We start from the raw sequence: 27,230 nt of genomic DNA, 5'->3' as shown, positions 1-27,230 counted from the left end.
TTGCTCATGTGGTATGATTTGCATGTCACTAGTGATTCGAAATCAGGTGAGTAAAGATCCATCAGCATGGAGCCTCTTCATGCAATTCATACTAACATGACTCAAGCGGCAGTGCCACAAGTAAGTGGTACTATCATCATTTAACTCGTATCTTTTGGCACCAATGTGTAACACTACAATCGAGATTCAATAAACCATTGAAGGTGATTATTCAAGCAAATAGAGTAACCATTATTCTCTTTGAATGAATAATCGTATTGCAATAAACACGATCCAATCATGTTCATGCCTAACGCAAGCACCAAATAACAATTATTTAGGTTCAACACCAATCCCGATGGTAGAGGCAGCGTGCGACGTTTGATCATATCAACCTTGGAAACACTTCCAACACGTATCGTCACCTCGCCTTTAGCTAGTCTCCGTTTATGTCGTAGCTTTCATTTCGCGTTACTAATCACTTAGCAACCGAACCGGTATCCAATACCCTCATGCTACTAGGAGTACTAGTAAAGTACACATCAACATTATGTATATCAAATATACTTCTTTCGACTTTTGCCAGCCTTCTTATCTACCAAGTATCTAGAGTTGCTCCGCCTCAGTGACTGTTCCCCTTATTACAGAAGCACTTAGTCTCGGGTTTGGGTTTAATCTTGGGTCTCTTCATTAGCGCAGCAACTGTTTTGCCGTTTCACGAAGTATCCCTTCTAGCCCTCGCCTTTCTTGAAACTTAGTGGTTTTCCAAACCATCAACTATTGATGCTCCTTCTTGATTTCTACTTTCGCAGTGTCAAACGTCGCGAATCGCTCAAGGATCATTGTATCTATCCTTGATATTTCATAGTTCATCACGAAGCTCTCAAAGCTTGGTGGCAGTGACTTTTGGAGAACCATCACTATCTCATTTGGAAGATTAGCTCCCACTTGATTCAAGTGATTGTCGTACTCAGACAATCTGAGCACATGCTCAGCGATTGAGCTTTTCTCCTTTACTTTGTGGTCAAAGAATCTTGTTGGAGGTCTAGTACCTCTTAACAAGGGCACAAGCATGAAATCACAATTGCATCTCTTCGGAACATCACTTATGTTCCGTGACGTTTTACAACGTTTCCGGCGCCTTGCTTCTAAGCCATCAAGTATCTTGCACTCAACTATCATGTAGTCATCAGTAATGTGTATGTCGGATGTTCATAGCATCCACAGACGACGCTCGAGGTGCAACACACCGAGTGGTGCATTAAGAACATAAGCCTTCTGCGTAGCAACGAGGACAATCCTCGGTTTTACAGACTCAGTCTGCAAAGGTTGCTACTATCAATTTTCAACTAAATTTTCTCTAGGAACATATAAAAACAGTAGAGCTATAGCGCAGGTTACATCGTAATTCGCAAAGACCATTAGACTATGTTCATGACAATTAGTTCAATTAATCATATTACTTAAGAACTCCCACTCAAAAAGTACATCTCTCTAGACATTTGAGTGGTACATGATCCAAATCCGCTATCTCAAGTCCGATCATCACGTGAGTCGAGAATAGTTTCAGTGGTAAGCATCCCTATGCTAATCATATCAACTATACGATTCATGCTCGACCTTTCGGTCTCATGTGTTCCGAGGCCATGTCTGCACATGCTAGGCTCGTCAAGCTTAACCCGAGTGTTCCGCGTGTGCAACTGTTTTGCACCCGTTGTATGTGAACGTTGAGTCTATCACACCCGATCATCACGTGGTGTCTCGAAACGAAGAACTGTCGCAACGGTGCACAGTCGGGGAGAACACAATTTCGTCTTGAAATTTTAGTGAGAGATCACCTCATAATGCTACCGTCGTTCTAAGCAAAATAAGGTGCATAAAAGGATTAACATCACATGCAATTCATAAGTGACATGATATGGCCATCATCACGTGCTTCTTGATCTCCATCACCAAAGCACCGGCACGATCTTCTTGTCACCGGCGCCACACCATGATCATCCATCAACGTGTTGCCATCGTGGTTGTCGTGCTACTTATGCTATCACTACTAAAGCTACAGCCTAGCAAAATAGTAAACGCATCTGCAAGCACATATGTTAGTATAAATACAACCCTATGGCTCCTGCCGGTTGCCGTACCATCGACGTGCAAGTCGATATTTCTATTACAACATGATCATCTCATACATCCAATATATCACATCACATCGTTGGCCACATCATATCACAATCATACCCTGCAAAAACAAGTTAGACGTCCTCTAATTTTGTTGTTGCATGTTTTACGTGGTGACCAAGGGTATCTAGTAGGATCGCATCTTACTTACGCAAACACCACAACGGAGATATATGAGTTGCTATTTAACCTCATCCAAGGACCTCCTCGGTCAAATCCGATTCAACTAAAGTTGGACAAACCGACACTTGCCAGTCATCTTTGAGCAAAGGGGGTTACTCGTAACGATGAAACCAGTCTCTCGTAAGCGTACGAGTAATGTCGGTCCAAGCCGCTTCAATCCAACAATACCGCGGAATCAAGAAAAGACTAAGGAGGGCAGCAAAACGCACATCACCGCCCACAAAACCTTTTGTGTTCTACTCGAGAAGACATCTACGCATGAACCTAGCTCATGATGCCACTGTTGGGGAACGTCGCATGGGAAACAAAAATTTTCCTACGCGCACGAAGACCTATCATGGTGATGTCCATCTACGAGAGGGGATGAGTGATCTACGTACCCTTGTAGATCGTACAGCAGAAGCGTTAGAGAACGCGGTTGATGTAGTGGAACGTCCTCACGTCCCTCGATCCGCCCCGCGAACAATCCCGCGATCAGTCCCACGATCTAGTACCGAACGGACGGCACCTCCGCGTTCAGCACACGTACAGCTCGACGATGATCTCGGCCTTCTTGATCCAGCAAGAGAGACGGAGAGGTAGAAGAGTTCTCCGGCAGCGTGACGGCGCTCCGGAGGTTGGTGATGATCTTGTCTCAGCAGGGCTCCGCCCGAGCTCCGCAGAAACGCGATCTAGAGGAAAAACTATGGAGGTATGTGGTCGGGCAGCCGTGAGAAAAGTCGTCTCAAATCAGCCCTAAAACCTCCGTATATATAGGTGGGAGGGAGGGGAGGAGGCAGCCTCAAAACCTAAAGGTTTGGCCGAAATTGGAGGTGGAGGAGTCCTACTCCAATCCTACTTGGAGTAGGATTCCACCTTCCCACTTGGAAACTCTTTCCACCTTGTGTTTTTTCCTTCTCAAACCTTATGGGCCTTAGTGGGAACTTATTCCAGCCCACTAGGGGCTGGTTTATCTCTTCCCATAGCCCATGAGACCCCTTGGGGCGTGACACCCCTCCCGATGGTCCCCGGCACCCCTCCCGGCACTCCCGGTACACTACCGATGAGCCCGAAACTTTTCCGGTAATGCACGAAATCCTTCCGGTAACCAAATGAGGTCATCCTATATATCAATCTTTGTTTCCGGACCATTCTGGAAACCCTCGTGACGTCCGTGATCTCATCCGGGACTCCGAACAACATTCGGTAACCAACCATATAACTCAAATACGCATAAAACAACGTCGAACCTTAAGTGTGCAGACCCTGCGGGTTCGAGAACTATGTAGACATGACCCGAGAGACTCCTCGGTCAATATCCAATAGAGGGACCTGGATGCCCATATTGGATCCTACATATTCTACGAAGATCTTATCGTTTGAACCTCAGTGCCAAGGATTCATATAATCCCGTATGTCATTCCCTTTGTCCTTCGGTATGTTACTTGCCCGAGATTCGATCGTTAGTATCCGCATACCTATTTCAATCTCGTTTACCGGCAAGTCTCTTTACTCGTTCCATAATACAAGATCCCGCAACTTACATTAAGTTACATTGCTTGCAAGGCTTGTGTGTGATGTTGTATTACCGAGTGGGCCCCGAGATACCTCTCCGTCACACGGAGTGACAAATCCCAGTCTCGATCTACACTAACTCAACGAACACCTTCGGAGATACCTGTAGAGCATCTTTATAGTCACCCAGTTACGTTGCGACGTTTGATACACACAAAGCATTCCTCCGGTGTCCGTAAGTTATATGATCTCATGGTCATAGGAATAAATACTTGACACGCAGAAAACAGTAGCAACAAAATGACACGATCAACATGCTACGTCTATTAGTTTGGGTCTAGTCCATCACATGATTCTCCTAATGATGTGATCCCGTTATCAAGTGACAACACTTGCCTATGGCCAGGAAACCTTGACCATCTTTGATCAACGAGCTAGTCAACTAGAGGCTTACTAGGGACAGTGTTTTGTCTATGTATCCACACAAGTATTGTGTTTCCAATCAATACAATTATAGCATGGATAATAAACGATTATCATGAACTAAGAAATATAATAATAACTAATTTATTATTGCCTCTAGGGCATATTTCCAACACGTCATCCTTGTCACGTGGCGCAAAAATATATTTAAAAAGGGGAATGCAACACGAGGACTTCCCAGGAGGTGACCCATCCTAGTACTACTCTCGCCCAAGCACGCTTAACTTCGGAGTTCTGATGGGATCCGGTGCTTTAGTGCTGGTATGATCGCATCCGACATGCAACTATCTATTTGTTCCTTATGCTTGCCCCTACTACTACTAGTCGTTGGGTGTCAAGCGCGGTGGGAAAAGTCACACAGTAATCGTCAAAAATAAGAAAATGAGGTCATATAGATCACGCTCCCGCGTCATCCTTGTCACGTGGCGCAAAAATATATTTAAAAAGGGGAATGCAACACGAGGACTTCCCAGGAGGTCACCCATCCTAGTACTACTCTCGCCCAAGCACGCTTAACTTCGAAGTTCTGATGGGATCCGGTGCTTTAGTGCTGGTATGATCGCATCCGACATGCAACTATCTATTTGTTCCTTATGCTTGCCCCTACTACTACTACTACTACTGCTACTACTACTAATTGTTGGGTGTCAAGCGCGGTGGGAAAAGTCACACAGTAATCGTCAAAAATAAGAAAATGAGGTCATATAGATCACGGTCCCGCGTCATCCTTGTCACGTGGCGCAAAAATATATTTAAAAAGGGGAATGCAACACGAGGACTTCCCAGGAGGTCACCCATCCTAGTACTACTCTCGCCCAAGCACGCTTAACTTCGGAGTTCTGATGGGATCCGGTGCTTTAGTGCTGGTATGATCGCATCCGACATACAACTATCTATTTGTTCCTTATGCTTGCCCCTACTACTACTAGTCGTTGGGTGTCAAGCGCGGTGGGAAAAGTCACACAGTAATCGTCAAAAATAAGAAAATTAGGTCATATAGATCACGCTCCCGCGTCATCCTTGTCACGTGGCGCAAAAATATATTTAAAAAGGGGAATGCAACACGAGGACTTCCCAGGAGGTCACCCATCCTAGTACTACTCTCGCCCAAGCACGCTTAACTTCGAAGTTCTGATGGGATCCGGTGCTTTAGTGTTGGTATGATCGCATCCGACATGCAACTATCTATTTATTCCTTATGCTTGCCCCTACTACTACTACTACTACTGCTACTACTACTAATTGTTGGGTGTCAAGCGCGGTGGGAAAAGTCACAGAGTAATCGTCAAAAATAAGAAAATGAGGTCATATAGATCACGCTCCCGCGTCATCCTTGTCACGTGGCGCAAAAATATATTTAAAAAGGGGAATGCAACACGAGGACTTCCTAGGAGGTCACCCATCCTAGTACTACTCTCGCCCAAGCACGCTTAACTTCGGAGTTCTGATGGGATCCGGTGCTTTAGTGCTGTTATGATCGCATCCGACATGCAACTATCTATTTGTTCCTTATGCTTGCCCCAACTACTACTACTACTCCTACTACTACTACTACTACTACTACTACTACTACTACTACTAGTCGTTGGGTGTCAAGCGCGGTGGGAAAAGTCACACAGTAACCGTCAAAAATAAGAAAATGAGGTCATATAGATCACGCTCCCGCGTCATCCTTGTCACGTGGCGCAAAAATATATTTAAATTGGGGAATGCAACACGAGGACTTCCCAGGAGGTCACCCATCCTAGTACTACTCTCGCCCAAGCACGCTTAACTTCGGAGTTCTGATGGGATCCGGTGCTTTAGTGCTGTTATGATCGCATCCGACATGCAACTATCTATTTGTTCCTTATGCTTGCCCCAACTACTACTACTACTACTACTACTACTACTACTACTACTACTACTACTACTACTACTACTACTACTACTACTACTACTACTAGTCGTTGGGTGTCAAGCGCGGTGGGAAAAGTCACACAGTAATCGTCAAAAATAAGAAAATGAGGTCATATAGATCACGCTCCCGCGTCATCCTTGTCACGTGGCGCAAAAATATATTTAAAAAGGGGAATGCAACACGAGGACTTCCCAGGAGGTCACCCATCCTAGTACTACTCTCGCCCAAGCACGCTTAACTTCGAAGTTCTGATGGGATCCGGTGCTTTAGTGCTGGAATGATCGCATCCGACATGCAACTATCTATTTGTTCCTTATGCTTGCCCCTACTACCACTACTACTACTACTGCTACTACTACTAGTCGTTGGGTGTCAAGCGCGGTGGGAAAAGTCACACAGTAATCGTCAAAAATAAGAAAATGAGGTCATATAGATCACGCTCCCGCGTCATCATTGTCACGTGGCGCAAAAATATATTTAAAAAGGGGAATGCAACACAAGGACTTCCCAGGAGGTCACCCATCCTAGTACTACTCTCGCCAAAGCACGCTTAACTTCGGAGTTCTGATGGGATCCGGTGCTTTAGTGCTGGTATGATCGCATCCGACATGCAACTATCTATTTGTCCCTTATGCTTGCCCCTACTACTACTAGTCGTTGGGTGTCAAGCGCGGTGGGAAAAGTCACACAGTAATCGTCAAAAATAAGAAAATGAGGTCATATAGATCACGCTCCCGCGTCATCCTTGTCACGTGGCGCAAAAATATATTTAAAAAGGGGAATGCAACACGAGGACTTCCCAGGAGGTCACCCATCCTAGTACTACTCTCGCCCAAGCACGCTTAACTTCGAAGTTCTGATGGGATCTGGTGCTTTAGTGCTGGAATGATCGCATCCGACATGCAACTATCTATTTGTTCCTTATGCTTGCCCTACTACTACTACTACTACTACTACTACTACTACTAGTCGTTGGGTGTCAAGCGCGGTGGGAAAAGTCACACAGTAATCGTCAAAAATAAGAAAATGAGGTCATATAGATCACGCTCCCGCGTCATCCTTGTCACGTGGCGCAAAAATATATTTAAAAAGGGGAATGCAACACGAGGATTTCCCAGGAGGTCACCCATCCTAGTACTACTCTCGCCTAAGCACGCTTAACTTCGAAGTTCTGATGGGATCCGGTGCTTTAGTGCTGGTATGATCGCATCCGACATGCAACTATCTATTTGTTCCTTATGCTTGCCCCTACTACTACTACTACTGCTGCTACTACTACTAGTCGTTGGGTGTCAAGCGCGGTGGGAAAAGTCACACAGTAATCGTCAAAAATAAGAAAATGAGGTCATATAGATCACGGTCCCGCGTCATCCTTGTCACGTGGCGCAAAAATATATTTAAAAAGGGGAATGCAACACGAGGACTTCCCAGGAGGTCACCCATCCTAGTACTACTCTCGCCCAAGCACGCTTAACTTCGGAGTTCTGATGGGATCCGGTGCTGTAGTGCTGGTATGATCGCATCCGACATGCAACTATCTATTTGTTCCTTATGCTTGCCCCTACTAATACTACTACTACTACTACTACTACTACTACTAGTCGTTGGGTGTCAAGCGCGGTGGGAAAAGTCATACAGTAATCGTCAAAAATAAGAAAATGAGGTCATATAGATCACGCTCCCGCGTCATCCTTGTCACGTGGCGCAAAAATATATTTAAAAAGGGGAATGCAACACGAGGACTTCCCAGGAGGTCACCCATCCTTGTACTACTCTCGCCCAAGCACGCTTAACTTCGGAGTTCTGATGGGATCCGGTGCTTTAGTGCTGGTATGATCGCATCCGACATGCAACTATCTATTTGTACCTTATGCTTGCCCCTACTACTACTACTACTACTACTACTACTACTACTACTAGTCGTTGGGTGTCAAGCGCGGTGGGAAAAGTCACACAGTAATCGTCAAAAATAAGAAAATGAGGTCATATAGATCACGGTCCCGCGTCATCCTTGTCACGTGGCGCAAAAATATATTTAAAAAGGGGAATGCAACACGAGGACTTCCCAGGAGGTCAACCATCCTAGTACTACTCTCGCCCAAGCACGCTTAACTTCGGAGTTCTCATGGGATCCGGTGCTTTAGTGCTGGTATGATCGCATCCGACATGCAACTATCTATTTGTTCCTTATGCTTGCCCCTACTACTACTACTACTACTACTACTACTACTAGTCGTTGGGTGTCAAGCGCGGTGGGAAATGTCACACAGTAATCGTCAAAAATAAGAAAATGAGGTCATATAGATCACGCTCCCGCGTCATCCTTGTCACGTGGCGCAAAAATATATTTAAAAAGGGGAATGCAACACGAGGACTTCCCAGGAGGTCACCCATCCTAGTACTACTCTCGCCCAAGCACGCTTAACTTCGGAGTTCTGATGGGATCCGGTGCTTTAGTGCTGGTATGATCGCATCCGACATGCAACTATCTATTTCTTCCTTATGCTTGCCCCTACTACTACTACTACTACTACTACTAGTCGTTGGGTGTCAAGCGCGGTGGGAAAACTCACACAGTAATCGTCAAAAATAAGAAAATGAGGTCATATAGATCACGGTCCCGCGTCATCCTTGTCACGTGGCGCAAAAATATATTTAAAAAGGGGAATGCAACACGAGGACTTCCCAGGAGGTCACCCATCCTAGTACTACTCTCGCCCAAGCACGCTTAACTTCGGAGTTCTGATGGGATCCGGTGCTTTAGTGCTGGTATGATCGCATCCGACATGCAACTATCTATTTGTTCCTTATGCTTGCCACTACTACTACTACTACTACTAGTCGTTGGGTGTCAAGCGCGGTGGGAAAAGTCACACACTAATCGTCCAAAATAAGAAAATGAGGTCATATAGATCACGGTCCCGCGTCATCCTTGTCACGTGGCGCAAAAATATATTGAAAAAGGGGAATGCAACACGAGGACTTCCCAGGAGGTCACCCATCCTAGTACTACTCTCGCCCAAGCACGCTTAACTTCGGAGTTCTGATGGGATCCGGTGCTTTAGTGCTGGTATGATCGCATCCGACATGCAACTAACTATTTGTTCCTTATGCTTGCCCCTACTACTACTACTACTACTAGTCGTTGGGTGTCAAGCGCGGTGGGAAAAGTCACACAGTAATCGTCAAAAATAAGAAAATGAGGTCATATAGATCACGGTCCCGCGTCATCCTTGTCACGTGGCGCAAAAATATATTTAAAAAGGGGAATGCAACACGAGGACTTCCCAGGAGGTCAACCATCCTAGTACTACTCTCGCCCAAGCACGCTTAACTTCGGAGTTCTGATGGGATCCGGTGCTTTAGTGCTGGTATGATCGCATCCGACATGCAACTATCTATTTGTTCCTTATGCTTGCCCCTACTACTACTACTACTACTACTACTACTACTACTACTAGTCGTTGGGTGTCAAGCGCGGTGGGAAATGTCACACAGTAATCGTCAAAAATAAGAAAATGAGGTCATATAGATCACGCTCCCGCGTCATCCTTGTCACGTGGCGCAAAAATATATTTAAAAAGGGGAATGCAACACGAGGACTTCCCAGGAGGTCACCCATCCTAGTACTACTCTCGCCCAAGCACGCTTAACTTCGGAGTTCTGATGGGATCCGGTGCTTTAGTGCTGGTATGATCGCATCCGACATGCAACTATCTATTTGTTCCTTATGCTTGCCCCTACTACTACTACTACTACTACTACTACTACTACTACTAGTCGTTGGGTGTCAAGCGCGGTGGGAAATGTCACACAGTAATCGTCAAAAATAAGAAAATGAGGTCATATAGATCACGCTCCCGCGTCATCCTTGTCACGTGGCGCAAAAATATATTTAAAAAGGGGAATGCAACACGAGGACTTCCCAGGAGGTCACCCATCCTAGTACTACTCTCGCCCAAGCACGCTTAACTTCGGAGTTCTGATGGGATCTGGTGCTTTAGTGCTGGTATGATCGCATCCGACGTGCAACTATCTATTTCTTCCTTATGCTTGCCCCTACTACTACTACTACTACTACTACTACTACTACTAGTCGTTGGGTGTCAAGCGCGGTGGGAAATGTCACACAGTAATCGTCAAAAATAAGAAAATGAGGTCATATAGATCACGGTCCCGCGTCATCCTTGTCACGTGGCGCAAAAATATATTTAAAAAGGGGAATGCAACACGAGGACTTCCCACGAGGTCACCCATCCTAGTACTACTCTCGCCCAAGTACGCTTAACTTCGGAGTTCTGATGGGATCCGGTGCTTTAGTGCTGGTATGATCGCATCCGACATGCAACTATCTATTTGTTCCTTATGCTTGCCCCTACTACTACTACTACTACTACTACTAGTCGTTGGGTGTCAAGCGCGGTGGGAAAAGTCACACAGTAATCGTCAAAAATAAGAAAATGAGGTCATATAGATCACGCTCCCGCGTCATCCTTGTCACGTGGCGCAAAAATATATTTAAAAAGGGGAATGCAACACGAGGACTTCCCAGGAGGTCACCCATCCTAGTACTACTCTCGCCCAAGTACGCTTAACTTCGGAGTTCTGATGGGATCCGGTGCTTTAGTGCTGGTATGATCGCATCCGACATGCAACTATCTATTTGTTCCTTATGCTTGCCCCTACTACTACTACTACTACTACTAGTCGTTGGGTGTCAAGCGCGGTGGGAAAAGTCACACAGTAATCGTCAAAAATAAGAAAATGAGGTCATATAGATCACGCTCCCGCGTCATCCTTGTCACGTGCCGCAAAATTATATTTAAAAAGGGGAATGCAACACGAGGACTTCCCAGGAGGTCACCCATCCTAGTACTACTCTCGCCCAAGCACGCTTAACTTTGGAGTTCTGATGGGATCCGGTGCTTTAGTGCTGGTATGATCGCATCCGACATGCAACTATCTATTTGTTCCTTATCCTTGCCCTACTACTACTACTACTACTAGTCGTTGGGTGTCAAGCGCGGCGGGAAAAGTCACACAGTAATCGTCAAAAATAAGAAAATGAGGTCATATAGATCACGGTCCCGCGTCATCCTTGTCACGTGGCGCAAAAATATATTTAAAAAGGGGAATGCAACACGAGGACTTCCCAGGAGGTCACCCATCCTAGTACTACTCTCGCCCAAGCACGCTTAACTTCGGAGTTCTGATGGGATCCGGTGCTTTAGTGCTGGTATGATCGCATCCAACATGCAACTATCTATTTGTTCCTTATGCTTGCCCCTACTACTACTACTACTACTACTACTACTACTACTACTACTACTACTACTACTACTACTACTACTACTACTACTACTACTACTACTACTACTACTACTACTACTACTACTACTACTACTACTACTACTACTACTACTACTACTACTACTACTACTACTACTACTACTACTACTACTACTACTACTACTACTACTAGTCGTTGGGTGTCAAGCGCGGTGGGAAAAGTCACACAGTAATCGTCAAAAATAAGAAAATGAGGTCATATAGATCACGCTCCCGCGTCATCCTTGTCACGTGGCGCAAAAATATATTTAAAAAGGGGAATGCAACACGAGGACTTCCCAGGAGGTCACCCATCCTAGTACTACTCTCGCCCAAGCACGCTTAACTTCGGAGTTCTGATGGGATCCGGTGCTTTAGTGCTGGTATGATCGCATCCGACATGCAACTATCTATTTCTTCCTTATGCTTGCCCCTACTACTACTACTAGTAGTAGTCGTTGGGTGTCAAGCGCGGTGGGAAAAGTCACACAGTAATCGTCAAAAATAAGAAAATGAGGTCATATAGATCACGCTCCCGCGTCATCCTTGTCCCGTCGCGCAAAAATATATTTAAAAAGGGGAATGCAACACGAGGACTTCCCAGGAGGTCACCCATCCTAGTACAACTCTCGCCCAAGCACGCTTAACTTCGGAGTTCTGATGGGATCCGCTGCTTTAGTGCTGGTATGATCGCATCCGACATGCAACTATCTATTTGTTCCTTATGCTTGCCCCTACTACTACTACTACTACTACTAGTCGTTGGGTGTCAAGCGCGGTGGGAAAAGTCACACAGTAATCGTCAAAAATAAGAAAATGAGGTCATATAGATCACGGTCCCGCGTCATCCTTGTCACGTGGCGCAAAAATATATTTAAAAAGGGGAATGCAACACGAGGACTTCCCAGGAGGTCACCCATCCTAGTACTACTCTCGCCCAAGCACGCTTAACTTCGGAGTTCTGATGGGATCCGGTGCTTTAGTGCTGGTATGATCGCATCCGACATGCAACTATCTATTTGTTCCTTATGCTTGCCCCTACTACTACTACTACTACAACAACTACTACTACTACTAGTCGTTGGGTGTCAAGCGCGGTGGGAAAAGTCACACAGTAATCGTCAAAAATAAGAAAATGAGGTCATATAGATCACGCTCCCGGGTCATCCTTGTCACGTGGCGCAAAAATATATTTAAAAAGGGGAATGCAACACGAGGACTTCCCAGGAGGTCACCCATCCTAGTACTACTCTCGCCCAAGCACGCTTAACTTCGAAGTTCTGATGGGATCCGATGCTTTAGTGCTGGTATGATCGCATCCGACATGCAACTATCTATTTGTTCCTTATGCTTGCCCCTACTACTACTACTACTACTACTACTAGTCGTTGGGGGTCAAGCGCGGTGGGAAAAGTCACACAGTAATCGTCAAAAATAAGAAAATGAGGTCATATAGATCACGGTCCCGCGTCATCCTTGTCACGTGCCTCAAAAATATATTTAAAAAGGGGAATGCAACACGAGGACTTCCCAGGAGGTCACCCATCCTAGTACTACTCTCGCCCAAGCACGCTTAACTTCGGAGTTCTGATGGGATCCGGTGCTTTAGTGCTGGTATGATCGCATCCGACATGCAACTATCTATTTGTTCCTTATGCTTGTCCCTACTACTACTACTACTACTACTACTACTACTACTACTACTAGTCGTTGGGTGTCAAGCGCGGTGGGAAAAGTCACACAGTAATCATCAAAAATAAGAAAATGAGGTCATATAGATCACGCTCCCGCGTCATCCTTGTCACGTGGCGCAAAAATATATTTAAAAAGGACGCTTAACTTCGGAGTTCTGATGGGATCCGGTGCTTTAGTGCTGGTATGATCGCATCCAACATGCAACTATCTATTTGTTCCTTATGCTTGCCCCTACTACTACTACTACTACTACTACTACTACTACTACTACTACTACTACTACTACTAGTCGTTGGGTGTCAAGCGCGGTGGGAAAAGTCACACAGTAATCGTCAAAAATAAGAAAATGAGGTCATATAGATCACGGTCCCGCGTCATCCTTGTCACGTGCCGCAAAATTATATTTAAAAAGGGGAATGCAACACGAGGACTTCCCAGGAGGTCACCCATCCTAGTACTACTCTCGCCCAAGCACGCTTAACTTCGGAGTTCTGATGGGATCCGGTGCTTTAGTGCTGGTATGATCGCATCCGACATGCAACTATCTATTTGTTCCTTATGCTTGCCCCTACTACTACTACTACTACTACTACTACTACTAGTCGTTGGGTGTCAAGCGCGGTGGGAAAAGTCACACAGTAATCGTCAAAAATAAGAAAATGAGGTCATATAGATCACGCTCCCGCGTCATCCTTGTCACGTGCCGCAAAAATATATTTAAAAAGGGGAATGCAACACGAGGACTTCCCAGGAGGTCACCCATCCTAGTACTACTCTCGCCCAAGCACGCTTAACTTCGGAGTTCTAATGGGATCCAGTGCTTTAGTGCTGGTATGATCGCATCCGACATGCAACTATCTATTTGTTCCTTATGCTTGCCCCTACTACTACTACTACTACTACTACTACTACTACTACTACTACTACTAGTCGTTGGGTGTCAAGCGCGGTGGGAAAAGTCACACAGTAATCGTCAAAAATAAGAAAATGAGGTCATATAGATCACGCTCCCGCGTCATCCTTGTCACGTGGCGCAAAAATATATTTAAAAAGGGGAATGCAACACGAGGACTTCCCAGGAGATCACCCATCCTAGTACTACTCTCGCCCAAGCACGCTTAACTTCGAAGTTCTCATGGGATCCGGTGCTTCAGTGCTGGTATGATCGCATCCGACATGCAACCATCTATTTGTTCCTTATGCTTGCCCCTACTACTACTACTACTACTAGTCGTTGGGTGTCAAGCGCGGTGGGAAAAGTCACACAGTAATCGTCAAAAATAAGAAAATGAGGTCATATAGATCACGCTCCCGCGTCATCCTTGTCACGTGGCGCAAAAATATATTTAAAAAGGGAATGCAACATGAGGACTTCCCAGGAGGTCACCCATCCTAGTACTACTCTCGCCCAAGCACGCTTAACTTCGGAGTTCTCATGGGATCCGGTGCTTCAGTGCTGGTATGATCGCATCCGACATGCAACCATATATTTGTTCCTTATGCTTGCCCCTACTACTACTACTAATACTACTACTACTACTAGTCGTTGGGTGTCAAGCGCGGTGGGAAAAGTCACACAGTAATCGTCAAAAATAAGAAAATGAGGTCATATAGATCACGGTCCCGCGTCATCCTTGTCACGTGGCGCAAAAATATATTTAAAAAGGGGAATGCAACACGAGGACTTCCCAGGAGGTCACCCATCCTAGTACTACTCTCGCCCAAGCACGCTTAACTTTATAGTTCTGATGGGATCCGGTGCTTTAGTGCTGGTATGATCGCATCCGACATGCAACTATCTATTTGTTCCTTATGCTTGCCCCTACTACTACTACTACTACTACTAGTCGTTGGGTGTCAAGCGCGGTGGGAAAAGTCACACAGTAATCGTCAAAAATAAGAAAATGAGGTCATATAGATCACGCTCCCGCGTCATCCTTGTCACGTGGCGCAAAAATATATTTAAAAAGTGGAATGCAACACGAGGACTTCCCAGGAGGTCACCCATCCTAGTACTACTCTCGCCCAAGCACGCTTAACTTCGGAGTTCTGATGGGATCCGGTGCTTTAGTGCTGGTATGATCGCATCCGACATGCAACTATCTATTTCTTCCTTATGCTTGCCCCTACTACTACTACTACTACTACTACTACTAGTCGTTGGGTGTCAAGCGTGGTGGGAAAAGTCACACAGTAATCGTCAAAAATAAGAAAATGAGGTCATATAGATCACGGTCCCGCGTCATCCTTGTCACGTGGCGCAAAAATATATTTAAAAAGGGGAATGCAACACGAGGACTTCCCAGGAGGTCACCCATCCTAGTACTACTCTCGCCCAAGCACGCTTAACTTCGGAGTTCTGATGGGATCCGGTGCTGTAGTGCTGGTATGATCGCATCCGACTTGCAACTATCTATTTGTTCCTTATGCTTGCCCCTACTACTACTACTACTACTAGTAGTCGTTGGGTGTCAAGCGCGGTGGGAAAAGTCACACAGTAATCGTCAAAAATAAGAAAATGAGGTCATATAGATCACGCTCCCGCGTCATCCTTGTCACGTGGCGCAAAAATATTATTTAAAAAGGGGAATGCAACACGAGGACTTCCCAGGAGGTCACCCATCCTAGTACTACTCTCACCCAAGCACGCTTAACTTCGGAGTTCTGATGGGATCCGGTGCTTTAGTGCTGGTATGATCGCATCCGACATGCAACTATCTATTTCTTCCTTATGCTTGCCCCTACTACTACTACTACTAGTCGTTGGGTGTCAAGCGCGGTGGGAAAAGTCACACAGTAATCGTCAAAAATAAGAAAATGAGGTCATATAGATCACGGTCCCGCGTCATCCTTGTCACGTGGCGCAAAAATATATTTAAAAAGGGGAATGCAACACGAGGACTTCCCAGGAGGTCACCCATCCTAGTACTACTCTCGCCCAAGCACGCTTAACTTCGGAGTTCTGATGGGATCCGGTGCTTTAGTGCTGGTATGATCGCATCCGACATGCAACTATCTATTTGTTCCTTATGCTTGCCCCTACTACTACTACTACTAGTACTACTACTACTACTACTACTACTAGTCGTTGGGTGTCAAGCGCGGTGGGAAAAGTCACACAGTAATCGTCAAAAATAAGAAAATGAGGTCATATAGATCACGCTCCCGCGTCATCCTTGTCACGTGGCGCAAAAATATATTTAAAAAGGGGAATGCAACACGAGGACTTCCCAGGAGGTCACCCATCCTAGTACTACTCTCGCCCAAGCACGCTTAACTTCGGAGTTCTGGTGGGATCCGGTGCTTTAGTGCTGGTATGATCGCATCCGACATGCAACTATCTATTTGTTCCTTATGCTTGCCCCTACTACTACTACTACTAGTCGTTGGGTGTTAAGCGCGGTGGGAAAAGTCACACAGTAATCGTCAAAAATAAGAAAATGAGGTCATATAGATCACGGTCCCGCGTCATCCTTGTCACGTGGCGCAAAAATATATTTAAAAAGGGGAATGCAACACGAGGACTTCCCAGGAGGTCACCCATCCTAGTACTACTCTCGCCCAAGCACGCTTAACTTCGGAGTTCTGATGGGATCCGGTGCTTTAGTGCTAGTATGATCGCATCTGACATGCAACTATCTATTTGTTCCTTATGCTTGCCCCTACTACTACTACTACTAGTCGTTGGGTGTCAAGCGCGGTGGGAAAAGTCACACAGTAATCGTCAAAAATAAGAAAATGAGGTCATATAGATCACGGTCCCGCGTCATCCTTGTCACGTGGCGCAAAAATATATTTAAAAAGGGGAATGCAACACGAGGACTTCCCAGGAGGTCACCCATCCTAGTACTACTCTCGCCCAAGCACGCTTAACTTCGGAGTTCTGATGGGATCCGGTGCTTTAGTGCTAGTATGATCGCATCTGACATGCAACTATCTATTTGTTCCTTATGCTTGCCCCTACTACTACTACTACTAGTCGTTGGGTGTCAAGCGCGGTGGGAAAAGTCACACAGTAATCGTCAAAAATAAGAAAATGAGGTCATATAGATCACGGTCCCGCGTCATCCTTGTCACGTGGCGCAAAAATATATTTAAAAAGGGGAATGCAACACGAGGACTTCCCAGGAGGTCACCCATCCTAGTACTACTCTCGCCCAAGCACGCTTAACTTCGGAGTTCTGATGGGATCCGGTGCTTTAGTGCTAGTATGATCGCATCTGACATGCAACTATCTATTTGTTCCTTATGCTTGCCCCTACTACTACTACTACTAGTCGTTGGGTGTCAAGCGCGGTGGGAAAAGTCACACAGTAATCGTCAAAAATAAGAAAATGAGGTCATATAGATCACGGTCCCGCGTCATCCTTGTCACGTGGCGCAAAAATATATTTAAAAAGGGGAATGCAACACGAGGACTTCCCAGGAGGTCACCCATCCTAGTACTACTCTCGCCCAAGCACGCTTAACTTCGGAGTTCTGATGGGATCCGGTGCTTCAGTGCTGGTATGATCGCATCCGACATGCAACCATCTATTTGTTCCTTATGCTTGCCCCTACTACTACTACTAATACTACTACTACTACTAGTCGTTGGGTGTCAAGCGCGGTGGGAAAAGTCACACAGTAATCGTCAAAAATAAGAAAATGAGGTCATATAGATCACGGTCCCGCGTCATCCTTGTCACGTGGCGCAAAAATATATTTAAAAAGGGGAATGCAACACGAGGACTTCCCAGGAGGTCACCCATCCTAGTACTACTCTCGCCCAAGCACGCTTAACTTTAGAGTTCCGATGGGATCCGGTGCTTTAGTGCTGGTATGATCGCATCCGACATGCAACTATCTATTTGTTCCTTATGCTTGCCCCTACTACTACTACTACTACTACTACTACTAGTCGTTGGGTGTCAAGCGCGGTGGGAAAAGTCACACAGTAATCGTCAAAAATAAGAAAATGAGGTCATATAGATCACGCTCCCGCGTCATCCTTGTCACGTGGCGCAAAAATATATTTAAAAAGGGGAATGCAACACGAGGACTTCCCAGGAGGTCACCCATCCTAGTACTACTCTCGCCCAAGCACGCTTAACTTCGGAGTTCTGATGGGATCCGGTGCTTTAGTGCTGGTATGATCGCATCCGACATGCAACTATCTATTTGTTCCTTATGCTTGCCCCTACTACTACTACTACTACTACTAGTCGTTGGGTGTCAAGCGTGGTGGGAAAAGTCACACAGTAATCGTCAAAAATAAGAAAATGAGGTCATATAGATCACGGTCCCGCGTCATCCTTGTCACGTGGCGCAAAAATATATTTAAAAAGGGGAATGCAACACGAGGACTTCCCAGGAGGTCACCCATCCTAGTACTACTCTCGCCCAAGCACGCTTAACTTCGGAGTTGTGATGGGATCCGGTGCTTTAGTGCTGGTATGATCGCATCCGACATGCAACTATCTATTTGTTCCTTATGCTTGCCCCTACTACTACTACTACTACTAGTAGTCGTTGGGTGTCAAGCGCGGTCGGAAAAGTCACACAGTAATCGTCAAAAATAAGAAAATGAGGTCATATAGATCACGCTCCCGCGTCATCCTTGTCACGTGGCGCAAAAATATATTTAAAAAGGGGAATGCAACACGAGGACTTCCCAGGAGGTCACCCATCCTAGTACTACTCTCGTCCAAGCACGCTTAACTTCGGAGTTCTGATGGGATCCGGTGCTTTAGTGCTGGTATGATCGCATCCGACATGCAACTATCTATTTGTTCCTTATGCTTGCCCCTACTACTACTACTACTAGTCGTTGGGTGTCAAGCGCGGTGGGAAAAGTCACACAGTAATCGTCAAAAATAAGAAAATGAGGTCATATAGATCACGGTCCCGCGTCATCCTTGTCACGTGGCGCAAAAATATATTTAAAAAGGGGAATGCAACACGAGGACTTCCCAGGAGGTCACCCATCCTAGTACTACTCTCGCCCAAGCACGCTTAACTTCGGAGTTCTGATGGGATCCGGTGCTTTAGTGCTGGTATGATCGCATCCGACATGCAACTATCTATTTGTTCCTTATGCTTGCCCCTACTACTACTACTACAACAACTACTACTACTACTAGTCGTTGGGTGTCAAGCGCGGTGGGAAAAGTCACACAGTAATCGTCAAAAATAAGAAAATGAGGTCATATAGATCACGCTCCCGCGTCATCCTTGTCACGTGGCGCAAAAATATATTTCAAAAGGGGAATGCAACACGAGGACTTCCCAGGAGGTCACCCATCCTAGTACTACTCTCGCCCAAGCACGCTTAACTTCGGAGTTCTGATGGGATCCGGTGCTTTAGTGCTGTTATGATCGCATCCGACATGCAACTATCTATTTGTTCCTTATGCTTGCCCCAACTACTACTACTACTACTACTACTACTACTACTACTACTAGTCGTTGGGTGTCAAGCGCGGTGGGAAAAGTCACACAGTAATCGTCAAAAATAAGAAAATGAGGTCATATAGATCACGCTCCCGCGTCATCCTTGTCACGTGGCGCAAAAATATATTTAAAAAGGGGAATGCAACACGAGGACTTCCCAGGAGGTCACCCATCCTAGTACTACTCTCGCCCAAGCACGCTTAACTTTAGAGTTCTGATGGGATCCGGTGCTTTAGTGCTGGTATGATCGCATCCGACATGCAACTATCTATTTGTTCCTTATGCTTGCCCCTACTACTACTACTACTACTACTATTACTACTAGTCGTTGGGTGTCAAGCGCGGTGGGAAAAGTCACACAGTAATCGTCAAAAATAAGAAAATGAGGTCATATAGATCACGGTCCCGCGTCATCCTTGTCACGTGGCGCAAAAATATATTTAAAAAGGGGAATGCAACACGAGGACTTCCCAGGAGGTCACCCATCCTAGTACAACTATCGCCCAAGCACGCTTAACTTCGGAGTTCTGATGGGATCCGGTGCTTTAGTGCTGGTATGATCGCATCTGACATGCAACTATCTATTTGTTCCTTATGCTTGCCCCTACTACTACTACTACTACTAGTCGTTGGGTGTCAAGCGCGGTGGGAAAAGTCACACAGTAATCGTCAAAAATAAGAAAATGAGGTCATATAGATCACGGTCCCGCGTCATCCTTGTCACGTGGCGTAAAAATATATTTAAAAAGGGGAATGCAAAACGAGGACTTCCCAGGAGGTCACCCATCCTAGTACTACTCTCGCCCAAGCACGCTTAACTTCAGAGTTTTGATGGGATCCGGTGCTTTAGTGCTGGTATGATCGCATCCGACATGCAACTATCTATTTGTTCCTTATGCTTGCCCCTACTACTACTACTACTACTACTACTACTAGTCGTTGGGTGTCAAGCGCGGTGGGAAAAGTCACACGGTAATCGTCAAAAATAAGAAAATGAGGTCATATAGATCACGTTCCCGCGTCATCCTTGTCACGTGGCGCAAAAATATATTTAAAAAGGGGAATGCAACACGGAGTCCCAGGAGGTCACCCATCCTAGTACTACTCTCGCCCAAGCACGCTTAACTTCGGAGTTCTGATGGGATCCGGTGCTTTAGTGCTGCTATGATCGCATCCGACATGCAACTATCTATTTGTTCCTTATGCTTGCCCCTACTACTACTAGTACTACTACTACTACTACTACTACTAGTCGTTGGGTGTCAAGCGCGGTGGGAAAAGTCACACAGTAATCGTCAAAAATAAGAAAATGAGGTCATATAGATCACGCTCCCGCGTCATCCTTGTCACGTGGCGCAAAAATATATTTAAAAAGAGGAATGCAACACGAGGACTTCCCAGGAGGTCACCCATCCTAGTACTACTCTCGCCCAAGCACGCTTAACTTCGGAGTTCTGATGGGATCCGGTGCTTTAGTGCTGGTATAATCGCATCCGACATGCAACTATCTATTTGTTCCTTATGCTTGCCCCTACTACTACTACTACTACTAGTCGTTGGGTGTCAAGCGCGGTGGGAAAAGTCACACAGTAATCGTCAAAAATAAGAAAATGAGGTCATATAGATCACGCTCCCGCGTCATCCTTGTCACGTGGCGCAAAAATATATTTAAAAAGGGGAATGCAACACGAGGACTTCACAGGAGGTCACCCATCCTAGTACTACTCTCGCCCAAGCACGCTTAACTTCGGAGTTTTGATGGGATCCGGTGCTTTAGTGCTGGTATGATCGCATCCGACATGCAACTATCTATTTGTTCCTTATGCTTGCCCCTACTACTACTACTACTACTACTACTACTAGTCGTTGGGTGTCAAGCGCGGTGGGAAAAGTCACACAGTAATCGTCAAAAATATGAAAATGAGGTCATATAGATCACGCTCCCGCGTCATCCTTGTCACGTGGCGCAAAAATATATTTAAAAAGGGGAATGCAACACGAGGACTTCACAGGAGGTCACCCATCCTAGTACTACTCTCGCCCAAGCACGCTTAACTTCGGAGTTTTGATGGGATCCAGTGCTTTAGTGCTGGTATGATCGCATCCGACATGCAACTATCTATTTGTTCCTTATGCTTGCCCCTACTACTACTACTACTACTACTACTACTACTACTACTACTACTAGTCGTTGGGTGTCAAGCGCGGTGGGAAAAGTCACACAGTAATCGTCAAAAATAAGAAAATGAGGTCATATAGATCACGGTCCCGCGTCATCCTTGTCACGTGGCGCAAAAATATATTTAAAAAGGGGAATGCAACACGAGGACTTCCCAAGAGGTCACCCATCCTAGTACTACTCTTGCCCAAGCACGCTTAACTTTGGAGTTCTGATGGGATCCGGTGCTTTAGTGCTGGTATGATCGCATCCGACATGCAACTATCTATTTGTTCCTTATGCTCGCCCCGACTACTACTACTACTACTACTAGTCGTTGGGTGTCAAGCGCGGTGGGAAAAGTCACACAGTAATCGTCAAAAATAAGAAAATGAGGTCATATAGATCACGCTCCCGCGTCATCCTTGTCACGTGGCGCAAAAATATATTTCAAAAGGGGAATGCAACACGAGGACTTCCCAGGAGGTCACCCATCCTAGTACTACTCTCGCCCAAGCACGCTTAACTTCGGAGTTCTGATGGGATCCGGTGCTTTAGTGCTGTTATGATCGCATCCGACATGCAACTATCTATTTGTTCCTTATGCTTGCCCCAACTACTACTACTACTACTACTACTACTACTACTAGTCGTTGGGTGTCAAGCGCGGTGGGAAAAGTCACACAGTAATCGTCAAAAATAAGAAAATGAGGTCATATAGATCACGCTCCCGCGTCATCCTTGTCACGTGGCGCAAAAATATATTTAAAAAGGGGAATGCAACACGAGGACTTCCCAGGAGGTCACCCATCCTAGTACTACTCTCGCCCAAGCACGCTTAACTTTAGAGTTCTGATGGGATCCGGTGCTTTAGTGCTGGTATGATCGCATCCGACATGCAACTATCTATTTGTTCCTTATGCTTGCCCCTACTACTACTACTACTACTACTATTACTACTAGTCGTTGGGTGTCAAGCGCGGTGGGAAAAGTCACACAGTAATCGTCAAAAATAAGAAAATGAGGTCATATAGATCACGGTCCCGCGTCATCCTTGTCACGTGGCGCAAAAATATATTTAAAAAGGGGAATGCAACACGAGGACTTCCCAGGAGGTCACCCATCCTAGTACAACTATCGCCCAAGCACGCTTAACTTCGGAGTTCTGATGGGATCCGGTGCTTTAGTGCTGGTATGATCGCATCTGACATGCAACTATCTATTTGTTCCTTATGCTTGCCCCTACTACTACTACTACTACTAGTCGTTGGGTGTCAAGCGCGGTGGGAAAAGTCACACAGTAATCGTCAAAAATAAGAAAATGAGGTCATATAGATCACGGTCCCGCGTCATCCTTGTCACGTGGCGTAAAAATATATTTAAAAAGGGGAATGCAAAACGAGGACTTCCCAGGAGGTCACCCATCCTAGTACTACTCTCGCCCAAGCACGCTTAACTTTGGAGTTTTGATGGGATCCGGTGCTTTAGTGCTGGTATGATCGCATCCGACATGCAACTATCTATTTGTTCCTTATGCTTGCCCCTACTACTACTACTACTACTACTACTACTAGTCGTTGGGTGTCAAGCGCGGTGGGAAAAGTCACACGGTAATCGTCAAAAATAAGAAAATGAGGTCATATAGATCACGTTCCCGCGTCATCCTTGTCACGTGGCGCAAAAATATATTTAAAAAGGGGAATGCAACACGGAGTCCCAGGAGGTCACCCATCCTAGTACTACTCTCGCCCAAGCACGCTTAACTTCGGAGTTCTGATGGGATCCGGTGCTTTAGTGCTGCTATGATCGCATCCGACATGCAACTATCTATTTGTTCCTTATGCTTGCCCCTACTACTACTACTACTACTACTACTACTACTACTACTAGTCGTTGGGTGTCAAGCGCGGTGGGAAAAGTCACACAGTAATCGTCAAAAATAAGAAAATGAGGTCATATAGATCACGCTCCCGCGTCATCCTTGTCACGTGGCGCAAAAATATATTTAAAAAGAGGAATGCAACACGAGGACTTCCCAGGAGGTCACCCATCCTAGTACTACTCTCGCCCAAGCACGCTTAACTTCGGAGTTCTGATGGGATCCGGTGCTTTAGTGCTGGTATAATCGCATCCGACATGCAACTATCTATTTGTTCCTTATGCTTGCCCCTACTACTACTACTACTACTAGTCGTTGGGTGTCAAGCGCGGTGGGAAAAGTCACACAGTAATCGTCAAAAATAAGAAAATGAGGTCATATAGATCACGCTCCCGCGTCATCCTTGTCACGTGGCGCAAAAATATATTTAAAAAGGGGAATGCAACACGAGGACTTCACAGGAGGTCACCCATCCTAGTACTACTCTCGCCCAAGCACGCTTAACTTCGGAGTTTTGATGGGATCCGGTGCTTTAGTGCTGGTATGATCGCATCCGACATGCAACTATCTATTTGTTCCTTATGCTTGCCCCTACTACTACTACTACTACTACTACTACTACTACTAGTCGTTGGGTGTCAAGCGCGGTGGGAAAAGTCACACAGTAATCGTCAAAAATATGAAAATGAGGTCATATAGATCACGCTCCCGCGTCATCCTTGTCACGTGGCGCAAAAATATATTTAAAAAGGGGAATGCAACACGAGGACTTCACAGGAGGTCACCCATCCTAGTACTACTCTCGCCCAAGCACGCTTAACTTCGGAGTTTTGATGGGATCCGGTGCTTTAGTGCTGGTATGATCGCATCCGACATGCAACTATCTATTTGTTCCTTATGCTTGCCCCTACTACTACTACTACTACTACTACTACTACTACTACTACTACTACTAGTCGTTGGGTGTCAAGCGCGGTGGGAAAAGTCACACAGTAATCGTCAAAAATAAGAAAATGAGGTCATATAGATCACGGTCCCGCGTCATCCTTGTCACGTGGCGCAAAAATATATTTAAAAAGGGGAATGCAACACGAGGACTTCCCAAGAGGTCACCCATCCTAGTACTACTCTTGCCCAAGCACGCTTAACTTTGGAGTTCTGATGGGATCCGGTGCTTTAGTGCTGGTATGATCGCATCCGACATGCAACTATCTATTTGTTCCTTATGCTCGCCCCTACTACTACTACTACTACTAGTCGTTGGGTGTCAAGCGCGGTGGGAAAAGTCACACAGTAATCGTCAAAAATAAGAAAATGAGGTCATATAGATCACGCTCCCGCGTCATCCTTGTCACGTGGCGCAAAAATATATTTAAAAAGGGGAATGCATCACGAGGACTTCACAGGAGGTCACCCATCCTAGTACTACTCTCGCCCAAGCACGCTTAACTTCGGAGTTTTGATGGGATCCGGTGCTTTAGTGCTGGTATGATCGCATCCGACATGCAACTATCTATTTGTTCCTTATGCTTGCCCCTACTACTACTACTACTACTACTACTACTACTAGTCGTTGGGTGTCAAGCGCGGTGGGAAAAGTCACACAGTAATCGTCAAAAATAAGAAAATGAGGTCATATAGATCACGGTCCCGCGTCATCCTTGTCACGTGGCGCAAAAATATATTTAAAAAGGGGAATGCAACACGAGGACTTCCCAGGAGGTCACCCATCCTAGTACTACTCTCGCCAAGCACGCTTAACTTCAGAGTTCTGATGGGATCCAGTGCTTTAGTGCTGGTATGATCGCATCCGACATGCAACTATCTATTTGTTCCTTATGCTTGCCCCTACTACTACTACTACTACTACTACTACTACTACTAGTCGTTGGGTGTCAAGCGCGGTGGGAAAAGTCACACAGTAATCGTCAAAAATAAGAAAATGAGGTCATATAGATCACGCTCCCGCGTCATCCTTGTCACGTGGCGTAAAAATATATTTAAAAAGGGGAATGCAACACGAGGACTTCCCACGAGGTCACCCATCCTAGTACTACTCTCGCTCAAGCACGCTTAACTTCGGAGTTCTGATGGGATCCGGTGCTTTAGTGTTGGTATGATCGCATCCAACATGTAACTATCTATTTGTTCCTTATGCTTGCCCCTACTACTACTACTACTACTACTACTACTACTAGTCGTTGGGTGTCAAGCGCGGTGGGAAAAGTCACACAGTAATCGTCAAAAATAAGAAAATGAGGTCATATAGATCACGCTCCCGCGTCATCCTTGTCACGTGGCGCAAAAATATATTTAAAAAGGGGAATGCGACACGAGGACTTCCCAGGAGGTCACCCATCCTAGTACTACTCTCGCCCAAGCACGCTAAACTTCGGAGTTCTGATGGGATCCGGTGCTTTAGTGCTGGTATGATCGCATCCGACATGCAACTATCTATTTGTTCCTTATGCTTGCCCCTACTACTACTACTACTACTACTACTACTACTAGTCGTTGGGTGTCAAGCGCGGTGGGAAAAGTCACACAGTAATCGTCAAAAATAAGAAAATGAGGTCATATAGATCACGGTCCCGCGTCATCCTTGTCACGTGGCGCAAAAATATATTTAAAAAGGGGAATGCAACACGAGGACTTCCCAGGAGGTCACCCATCCTAGTACTACTCTCGCCCAAGCACGCTTAACTTCGGAGTTCTGATGGGATCCGGTGCTTTAGTGCTGGTATGATCGCATCCGTCATGCAACTATCTATTTGTTCCTTATGCTTGCCCCTACTACTACTACTACTACTAGTACTACTAGTCGTTGGGTGTCAAGCGCGGTGGGAAAAGTCACACAGTAATCGTCAAAAATAACAAAATGAGGTCATATAGATCACGCTCCCGCGTCATCCTTGTCACGTGGCGCAAAAATATATTTAAAAAGGGGAATGCAACACGAGGACTTCCCAGGAGGTCACCCATCCTAGTACTACCCTCGCCCAAGCACGCTTAACTTCGGAGTTCTGATGGGATCCGGTGCTTTAGTGCTGGTATGATCGCATCCGACATGCAACTATCTATTTGTTCCTTATGCTTGCCCCTACTACTACTACTACTACTACTACTACTACTACTAGTCGTTGGGTGTCAAGCGCGGTGGGAAAAGTCACACAGTAATCGTCAAAAATAAGAAAATGAGGTCATATAGATCACGGTCCCGCGTCATCCTTGTTACGTGGCGCAAAAATATATTTAAAAAGGGGAATGCAACACGAGGACTTCCGAGGAGGTCACCCATCCTAGTACTACTCTCGCCCAAGGACGCTTAACTTCGGAGTTCTGATGGGATCCGGTGCTTTAGTGCTGGTATGATCGCATCCGACATGCAACTATCTATTTGTTCCTTATGCTTGCCCCTACTACTACTACTACTAGTCGTTGGGTGTCAAGCGCGGTGGGAAAAGTCACACAGTAATCGTCAAAAATAAGAAAATGAGGTCATATAGATCACGGTCCCGCGT

At 45.7% G+C, this 27,230-nt stretch overlaps 72 non-coding genes across 72 annotated transcripts; all 72 read right to left on the bottom strand.

Annotated features, from left to right (window-relative positions):
• Positions 1–4,473: 4,473 nt before the first annotated feature.
• On the bottom strand, positions 4,474–4,592 carry LOC123435677. Its single transcript, XR_006626930.1, has one exon. It is a non-coding gene; the product is annotated as a 5S ribosomal RNA (ribosomal RNA).
• A 173-nt stretch (positions 4,593–4,765) lies between these two features.
• Positions 4,766–4,884, bottom strand: LOC123436608. Its single transcript, XR_006627824.1, has one exon. It is a non-coding gene; the product is annotated as a 5S ribosomal RNA (ribosomal RNA).
• A 194-nt stretch (positions 4,885–5,078) lies between these two features.
• Positions 5,079–5,197, bottom strand: LOC123434717. Its single transcript, XR_006625992.1, has one exon. It is a non-coding gene; the product is annotated as a 5S ribosomal RNA (ribosomal RNA).
• Positions 5,198–5,370: 173 nt separating this feature from the next.
• On the bottom strand, positions 5,371–5,489 carry LOC123431727. Its single transcript, XR_006623316.1, has one exon. It is a non-coding gene; the product is annotated as a 5S ribosomal RNA (ribosomal RNA).
• Positions 5,490–5,683: 194 nt separating this feature from the next.
• LOC123431643 lies at positions 5,684–5,802 on the bottom strand. Its single transcript, XR_006623231.1, has one exon. It is a non-coding gene; the product is annotated as a 5S ribosomal RNA (ribosomal RNA).
• A 221-nt stretch (positions 5,803–6,023) lies between these two features.
• On the bottom strand, positions 6,024–6,142 carry LOC123437908. Its single transcript, XR_006629071.1, has one exon. It is a non-coding gene; the product is annotated as a 5S ribosomal RNA (ribosomal RNA).
• A 245-nt stretch (positions 6,143–6,387) lies between these two features.
• Positions 6,388–6,506, bottom strand: LOC123438081. The gene has a single exon (XR_006629242.1). It is a non-coding gene; the product is annotated as a 5S ribosomal RNA (ribosomal RNA).
• Positions 6,507–6,703: 197 nt separating this feature from the next.
• Positions 6,704–6,822, bottom strand: LOC123438689. Its single transcript, XR_006629817.1, has one exon. It is a non-coding gene; the product is annotated as a 5S ribosomal RNA (ribosomal RNA).
• A 173-nt stretch (positions 6,823–6,995) lies between these two features.
• Positions 6,996–7,114, bottom strand: LOC123431999. The gene has a single exon (XR_006623602.1). It is a non-coding gene; the product is annotated as a 5S ribosomal RNA (ribosomal RNA).
• A 196-nt stretch (positions 7,115–7,310) lies between these two features.
• LOC123431783 lies at positions 7,311–7,429 on the bottom strand. The gene has a single exon (XR_006623368.1). It is a non-coding gene; the product is annotated as a 5S ribosomal RNA (ribosomal RNA).
• Positions 7,430–7,623: 194 nt separating this feature from the next.
• On the bottom strand, positions 7,624–7,742 carry LOC123435366. Its single transcript, XR_006626620.1, has one exon. It is a non-coding gene; the product is annotated as a 5S ribosomal RNA (ribosomal RNA).
• Positions 7,743–7,942: 200 nt separating this feature from the next.
• Positions 7,943–8,061, bottom strand: LOC123436922. The gene has a single exon (XR_006628129.1). It is a non-coding gene; the product is annotated as a 5S ribosomal RNA (ribosomal RNA).
• Positions 8,062–8,261: 200 nt separating this feature from the next.
• On the bottom strand, positions 8,262–8,380 carry LOC123437972. Its single transcript, XR_006629132.1, has one exon. It is a non-coding gene; the product is annotated as a 5S ribosomal RNA (ribosomal RNA).
• A 194-nt stretch (positions 8,381–8,574) lies between these two features.
• On the bottom strand, positions 8,575–8,693 carry LOC123434716. Its single transcript, XR_006625991.1, has one exon. It is a non-coding gene; the product is annotated as a 5S ribosomal RNA (ribosomal RNA).
• Positions 8,694–8,881: 188 nt separating this feature from the next.
• LOC123434715 lies at positions 8,882–9,000 on the bottom strand. Its single transcript, XR_006625990.1, has one exon. It is a non-coding gene; the product is annotated as a 5S ribosomal RNA (ribosomal RNA).
• A 182-nt stretch (positions 9,001–9,182) lies between these two features.
• On the bottom strand, positions 9,183–9,301 carry LOC123434713. Its single transcript, XR_006625989.1, has one exon. It is a non-coding gene; the product is annotated as a 5S ribosomal RNA (ribosomal RNA).
• Positions 9,302–9,483: 182 nt separating this feature from the next.
• On the bottom strand, positions 9,484–9,602 carry LOC123436020. The gene has a single exon (XR_006627259.1). It is a non-coding gene; the product is annotated as a 5S ribosomal RNA (ribosomal RNA).
• A 200-nt stretch (positions 9,603–9,802) lies between these two features.
• Positions 9,803–9,921, bottom strand: LOC123434712. The gene has a single exon (XR_006625988.1). It is a non-coding gene; the product is annotated as a 5S ribosomal RNA (ribosomal RNA).
• Positions 9,922–10,121: 200 nt separating this feature from the next.
• On the bottom strand, positions 10,122–10,240 carry LOC123436134. The gene has a single exon (XR_006627369.1). It is a non-coding gene; the product is annotated as a 5S ribosomal RNA (ribosomal RNA).
• Positions 10,241–10,437: 197 nt separating this feature from the next.
• Positions 10,438–10,556, bottom strand: LOC123437321. The gene has a single exon (XR_006628508.1). It is a non-coding gene; the product is annotated as a 5S ribosomal RNA (ribosomal RNA).
• A 188-nt stretch (positions 10,557–10,744) lies between these two features.
• LOC123436873 lies at positions 10,745–10,863 on the bottom strand. Its single transcript, XR_006628080.1, has one exon. It is a non-coding gene; the product is annotated as a 5S ribosomal RNA (ribosomal RNA).
• A 185-nt stretch (positions 10,864–11,048) lies between these two features.
• LOC123436102 lies at positions 11,049–11,167 on the bottom strand. The gene has a single exon (XR_006627338.1). It is a non-coding gene; the product is annotated as a 5S ribosomal RNA (ribosomal RNA).
• Positions 11,168–11,348: 181 nt separating this feature from the next.
• Positions 11,349–11,467, bottom strand: LOC123434711. Its single transcript, XR_006625987.1, has one exon. It is a non-coding gene; the product is annotated as a 5S ribosomal RNA (ribosomal RNA).
• Positions 11,468–11,823: 356 nt separating this feature from the next.
• On the bottom strand, positions 11,824–11,942 carry LOC123434709. The gene has a single exon (XR_006625985.1). It is a non-coding gene; the product is annotated as a 5S ribosomal RNA (ribosomal RNA).
• Positions 11,943–12,124: 182 nt separating this feature from the next.
• Positions 12,125–12,243, bottom strand: LOC123438605. Its single transcript, XR_006629740.1, has one exon. It is a non-coding gene; the product is annotated as a 5S ribosomal RNA (ribosomal RNA).
• A 185-nt stretch (positions 12,244–12,428) lies between these two features.
• Positions 12,429–12,547, bottom strand: LOC123434708. The gene has a single exon (XR_006625984.1). It is a non-coding gene; the product is annotated as a 5S ribosomal RNA (ribosomal RNA).
• Positions 12,548–12,747: 200 nt separating this feature from the next.
• Positions 12,748–12,866, bottom strand: LOC123438536. Its single transcript, XR_006629672.1, has one exon. It is a non-coding gene; the product is annotated as a 5S ribosomal RNA (ribosomal RNA).
• A 188-nt stretch (positions 12,867–13,054) lies between these two features.
• LOC123434707 lies at positions 13,055–13,173 on the bottom strand. The gene has a single exon (XR_006625983.1). It is a non-coding gene; the product is annotated as a 5S ribosomal RNA (ribosomal RNA).
• Positions 13,174–13,653: 480 nt separating this feature from the next.
• Positions 13,654–13,772, bottom strand: LOC123434706. Its single transcript, XR_006625982.1, has one exon. It is a non-coding gene; the product is annotated as a 5S ribosomal RNA (ribosomal RNA).
• A 194-nt stretch (positions 13,773–13,966) lies between these two features.
• Positions 13,967–14,085, bottom strand: LOC123436216. Its single transcript, XR_006627449.1, has one exon. It is a non-coding gene; the product is annotated as a 5S ribosomal RNA (ribosomal RNA).
• A 209-nt stretch (positions 14,086–14,294) lies between these two features.
• Positions 14,295–14,413, bottom strand: LOC123432041. Its single transcript, XR_006623643.1, has one exon. It is a non-coding gene; the product is annotated as a 5S ribosomal RNA (ribosomal RNA).
• A 181-nt stretch (positions 14,414–14,594) lies between these two features.
• On the bottom strand, positions 14,595–14,713 carry LOC123431564. Its single transcript, XR_006623156.1, has one exon. It is a non-coding gene; the product is annotated as a 5S ribosomal RNA (ribosomal RNA).
• A 194-nt stretch (positions 14,714–14,907) lies between these two features.
• Positions 14,908–15,026, bottom strand: LOC123432674. The gene has a single exon (XR_006624246.1). It is a non-coding gene; the product is annotated as a 5S ribosomal RNA (ribosomal RNA).
• Positions 15,027–15,211: 185 nt separating this feature from the next.
• Positions 15,212–15,330, bottom strand: LOC123434705. Its single transcript, XR_006625981.1, has one exon. It is a non-coding gene; the product is annotated as a 5S ribosomal RNA (ribosomal RNA).
• Positions 15,331–15,521: 191 nt separating this feature from the next.
• LOC123435365 lies at positions 15,522–15,640 on the bottom strand. The gene has a single exon (XR_006626619.1). It is a non-coding gene; the product is annotated as a 5S ribosomal RNA (ribosomal RNA).
• Positions 15,641–15,826: 186 nt separating this feature from the next.
• LOC123436336 lies at positions 15,827–15,945 on the bottom strand. Its single transcript, XR_006627565.1, has one exon. It is a non-coding gene; the product is annotated as a 5S ribosomal RNA (ribosomal RNA).
• Positions 15,946–16,124: 179 nt separating this feature from the next.
• On the bottom strand, positions 16,125–16,243 carry LOC123434704. Its single transcript, XR_006625980.1, has one exon. It is a non-coding gene; the product is annotated as a 5S ribosomal RNA (ribosomal RNA).
• A 206-nt stretch (positions 16,244–16,449) lies between these two features.
• On the bottom strand, positions 16,450–16,568 carry LOC123436880. The gene has a single exon (XR_006628087.1). It is a non-coding gene; the product is annotated as a 5S ribosomal RNA (ribosomal RNA).
• A 179-nt stretch (positions 16,569–16,747) lies between these two features.
• LOC123437768 lies at positions 16,748–16,866 on the bottom strand. The gene has a single exon (XR_006628939.1). It is a non-coding gene; the product is annotated as a 5S ribosomal RNA (ribosomal RNA).
• A 179-nt stretch (positions 16,867–17,045) lies between these two features.
• LOC123437767 lies at positions 17,046–17,164 on the bottom strand. The gene has a single exon (XR_006628938.1). It is a non-coding gene; the product is annotated as a 5S ribosomal RNA (ribosomal RNA).
• A 179-nt stretch (positions 17,165–17,343) lies between these two features.
• Positions 17,344–17,462, bottom strand: LOC123437766. Its single transcript, XR_006628937.1, has one exon. It is a non-coding gene; the product is annotated as a 5S ribosomal RNA (ribosomal RNA).
• A 179-nt stretch (positions 17,463–17,641) lies between these two features.
• On the bottom strand, positions 17,642–17,760 carry LOC123434882. The gene has a single exon (XR_006626152.1). It is a non-coding gene; the product is annotated as a 5S ribosomal RNA (ribosomal RNA).
• Positions 17,761–17,954: 194 nt separating this feature from the next.
• On the bottom strand, positions 17,955–18,073 carry LOC123431535. The gene has a single exon (XR_006623127.1). It is a non-coding gene; the product is annotated as a 5S ribosomal RNA (ribosomal RNA).
• Positions 18,074–18,264: 191 nt separating this feature from the next.
• LOC123434703 lies at positions 18,265–18,383 on the bottom strand. Its single transcript, XR_006625979.1, has one exon. It is a non-coding gene; the product is annotated as a 5S ribosomal RNA (ribosomal RNA).
• Positions 18,384–18,568: 185 nt separating this feature from the next.
• On the bottom strand, positions 18,569–18,687 carry LOC123431712. The gene has a single exon (XR_006623302.1). It is a non-coding gene; the product is annotated as a 5S ribosomal RNA (ribosomal RNA).
• A 185-nt stretch (positions 18,688–18,872) lies between these two features.
• LOC123435491 lies at positions 18,873–18,991 on the bottom strand. The gene has a single exon (XR_006626739.1). It is a non-coding gene; the product is annotated as a 5S ribosomal RNA (ribosomal RNA).
• A 179-nt stretch (positions 18,992–19,170) lies between these two features.
• LOC123434702 lies at positions 19,171–19,289 on the bottom strand. Its single transcript, XR_006625978.1, has one exon. It is a non-coding gene; the product is annotated as a 5S ribosomal RNA (ribosomal RNA).
• A 197-nt stretch (positions 19,290–19,486) lies between these two features.
• Positions 19,487–19,605, bottom strand: LOC123437907. Its single transcript, XR_006629070.1, has one exon. It is a non-coding gene; the product is annotated as a 5S ribosomal RNA (ribosomal RNA).
• A 203-nt stretch (positions 19,606–19,808) lies between these two features.
• LOC123438009 lies at positions 19,809–19,927 on the bottom strand. Its single transcript, XR_006629169.1, has one exon. It is a non-coding gene; the product is annotated as a 5S ribosomal RNA (ribosomal RNA).
• Positions 19,928–20,121: 194 nt separating this feature from the next.
• Positions 20,122–20,240, bottom strand: LOC123432443. The gene has a single exon (XR_006624025.1). It is a non-coding gene; the product is annotated as a 5S ribosomal RNA (ribosomal RNA).
• A 182-nt stretch (positions 20,241–20,422) lies between these two features.
• Positions 20,423–20,541, bottom strand: LOC123432393. The gene has a single exon (XR_006623978.1). It is a non-coding gene; the product is annotated as a 5S ribosomal RNA (ribosomal RNA).
• Positions 20,542–20,732: 191 nt separating this feature from the next.
• On the bottom strand, positions 20,733–20,848 carry LOC123433337. The gene has a single exon (XR_006624862.1). It is a non-coding gene; the product is annotated as a 5S ribosomal RNA (ribosomal RNA).
• Positions 20,849–21,048: 200 nt separating this feature from the next.
• LOC123435290 lies at positions 21,049–21,167 on the bottom strand. Its single transcript, XR_006626545.1, has one exon. It is a non-coding gene; the product is annotated as a 5S ribosomal RNA (ribosomal RNA).
• A 182-nt stretch (positions 21,168–21,349) lies between these two features.
• On the bottom strand, positions 21,350–21,468 carry LOC123438816. Its single transcript, XR_006629936.1, has one exon. It is a non-coding gene; the product is annotated as a 5S ribosomal RNA (ribosomal RNA).
• A 191-nt stretch (positions 21,469–21,659) lies between these two features.
• LOC123432162 lies at positions 21,660–21,778 on the bottom strand. The gene has a single exon (XR_006623758.1). It is a non-coding gene; the product is annotated as a 5S ribosomal RNA (ribosomal RNA).
• Positions 21,779–21,984: 206 nt separating this feature from the next.
• On the bottom strand, positions 21,985–22,103 carry LOC123438820. The gene has a single exon (XR_006629940.1). It is a non-coding gene; the product is annotated as a 5S ribosomal RNA (ribosomal RNA).
• Positions 22,104–22,288: 185 nt separating this feature from the next.
• Positions 22,289–22,407, bottom strand: LOC123437906. The gene has a single exon (XR_006629069.1). It is a non-coding gene; the product is annotated as a 5S ribosomal RNA (ribosomal RNA).
• Positions 22,408–22,604: 197 nt separating this feature from the next.
• On the bottom strand, positions 22,605–22,723 carry LOC123438007. The gene has a single exon (XR_006629166.1). It is a non-coding gene; the product is annotated as a 5S ribosomal RNA (ribosomal RNA).
• Positions 22,724–22,917: 194 nt separating this feature from the next.
• Positions 22,918–23,036, bottom strand: LOC123432440. Its single transcript, XR_006624023.1, has one exon. It is a non-coding gene; the product is annotated as a 5S ribosomal RNA (ribosomal RNA).
• A 182-nt stretch (positions 23,037–23,218) lies between these two features.
• LOC123432462 lies at positions 23,219–23,337 on the bottom strand. Its single transcript, XR_006624043.1, has one exon. It is a non-coding gene; the product is annotated as a 5S ribosomal RNA (ribosomal RNA).
• A 191-nt stretch (positions 23,338–23,528) lies between these two features.
• On the bottom strand, positions 23,529–23,644 carry LOC123433335. The gene has a single exon (XR_006624860.1). It is a non-coding gene; the product is annotated as a 5S ribosomal RNA (ribosomal RNA).
• Positions 23,645–23,844: 200 nt separating this feature from the next.
• On the bottom strand, positions 23,845–23,963 carry LOC123435289. The gene has a single exon (XR_006626544.1). It is a non-coding gene; the product is annotated as a 5S ribosomal RNA (ribosomal RNA).
• A 182-nt stretch (positions 23,964–24,145) lies between these two features.
• On the bottom strand, positions 24,146–24,264 carry LOC123438814. The gene has a single exon (XR_006629935.1). It is a non-coding gene; the product is annotated as a 5S ribosomal RNA (ribosomal RNA).
• A 197-nt stretch (positions 24,265–24,461) lies between these two features.
• On the bottom strand, positions 24,462–24,580 carry LOC123438813. Its single transcript, XR_006629934.1, has one exon. It is a non-coding gene; the product is annotated as a 5S ribosomal RNA (ribosomal RNA).
• Positions 24,581–24,789: 209 nt separating this feature from the next.
• LOC123438819 lies at positions 24,790–24,908 on the bottom strand. The gene has a single exon (XR_006629939.1). It is a non-coding gene; the product is annotated as a 5S ribosomal RNA (ribosomal RNA).
• A 182-nt stretch (positions 24,909–25,090) lies between these two features.
• LOC123432500 lies at positions 25,091–25,209 on the bottom strand. The gene has a single exon (XR_006624079.1). It is a non-coding gene; the product is annotated as a 5S ribosomal RNA (ribosomal RNA).
• Positions 25,210–25,403: 194 nt separating this feature from the next.
• Positions 25,404–25,521, bottom strand: LOC123433003. Its single transcript, XR_006624563.1, has one exon. It is a non-coding gene; the product is annotated as a 5S ribosomal RNA (ribosomal RNA).
• Positions 25,522–25,718: 197 nt separating this feature from the next.
• LOC123432341 lies at positions 25,719–25,837 on the bottom strand. Its single transcript, XR_006623928.1, has one exon. It is a non-coding gene; the product is annotated as a 5S ribosomal RNA (ribosomal RNA).
• A 194-nt stretch (positions 25,838–26,031) lies between these two features.
• On the bottom strand, positions 26,032–26,150 carry LOC123437190. The gene has a single exon (XR_006628384.1). It is a non-coding gene; the product is annotated as a 5S ribosomal RNA (ribosomal RNA).
• Positions 26,151–26,344: 194 nt separating this feature from the next.
• LOC123434701 lies at positions 26,345–26,463 on the bottom strand. The gene has a single exon (XR_006625977.1). It is a non-coding gene; the product is annotated as a 5S ribosomal RNA (ribosomal RNA).
• A 191-nt stretch (positions 26,464–26,654) lies between these two features.
• LOC123434151 lies at positions 26,655–26,773 on the bottom strand. Its single transcript, XR_006625441.1, has one exon. It is a non-coding gene; the product is annotated as a 5S ribosomal RNA (ribosomal RNA).
• A 197-nt stretch (positions 26,774–26,970) lies between these two features.
• LOC123431600 lies at positions 26,971–27,089 on the bottom strand. The gene has a single exon (XR_006623191.1). It is a non-coding gene; the product is annotated as a 5S ribosomal RNA (ribosomal RNA).
• Between the last annotated feature and the right edge of the window lie 141 nt (positions 27,090–27,230).

Source organism: Hordeum vulgare, chromosome 2H (assembly GCF_904849725.1).
Source record: "Hordeum vulgare subsp. vulgare chromosome 2H, MorexV3_pseudomolecules_assembly, whole genome shotgun sequence".
NCBI lineage: Eukaryota > Viridiplantae > Streptophyta > Magnoliopsida > Poales > Poaceae > Hordeum > Hordeum vulgare.
Note: the sequence above shows the minus strand (reverse complement) of the source record. Positions and strands in the feature narration are given on the sequence as shown.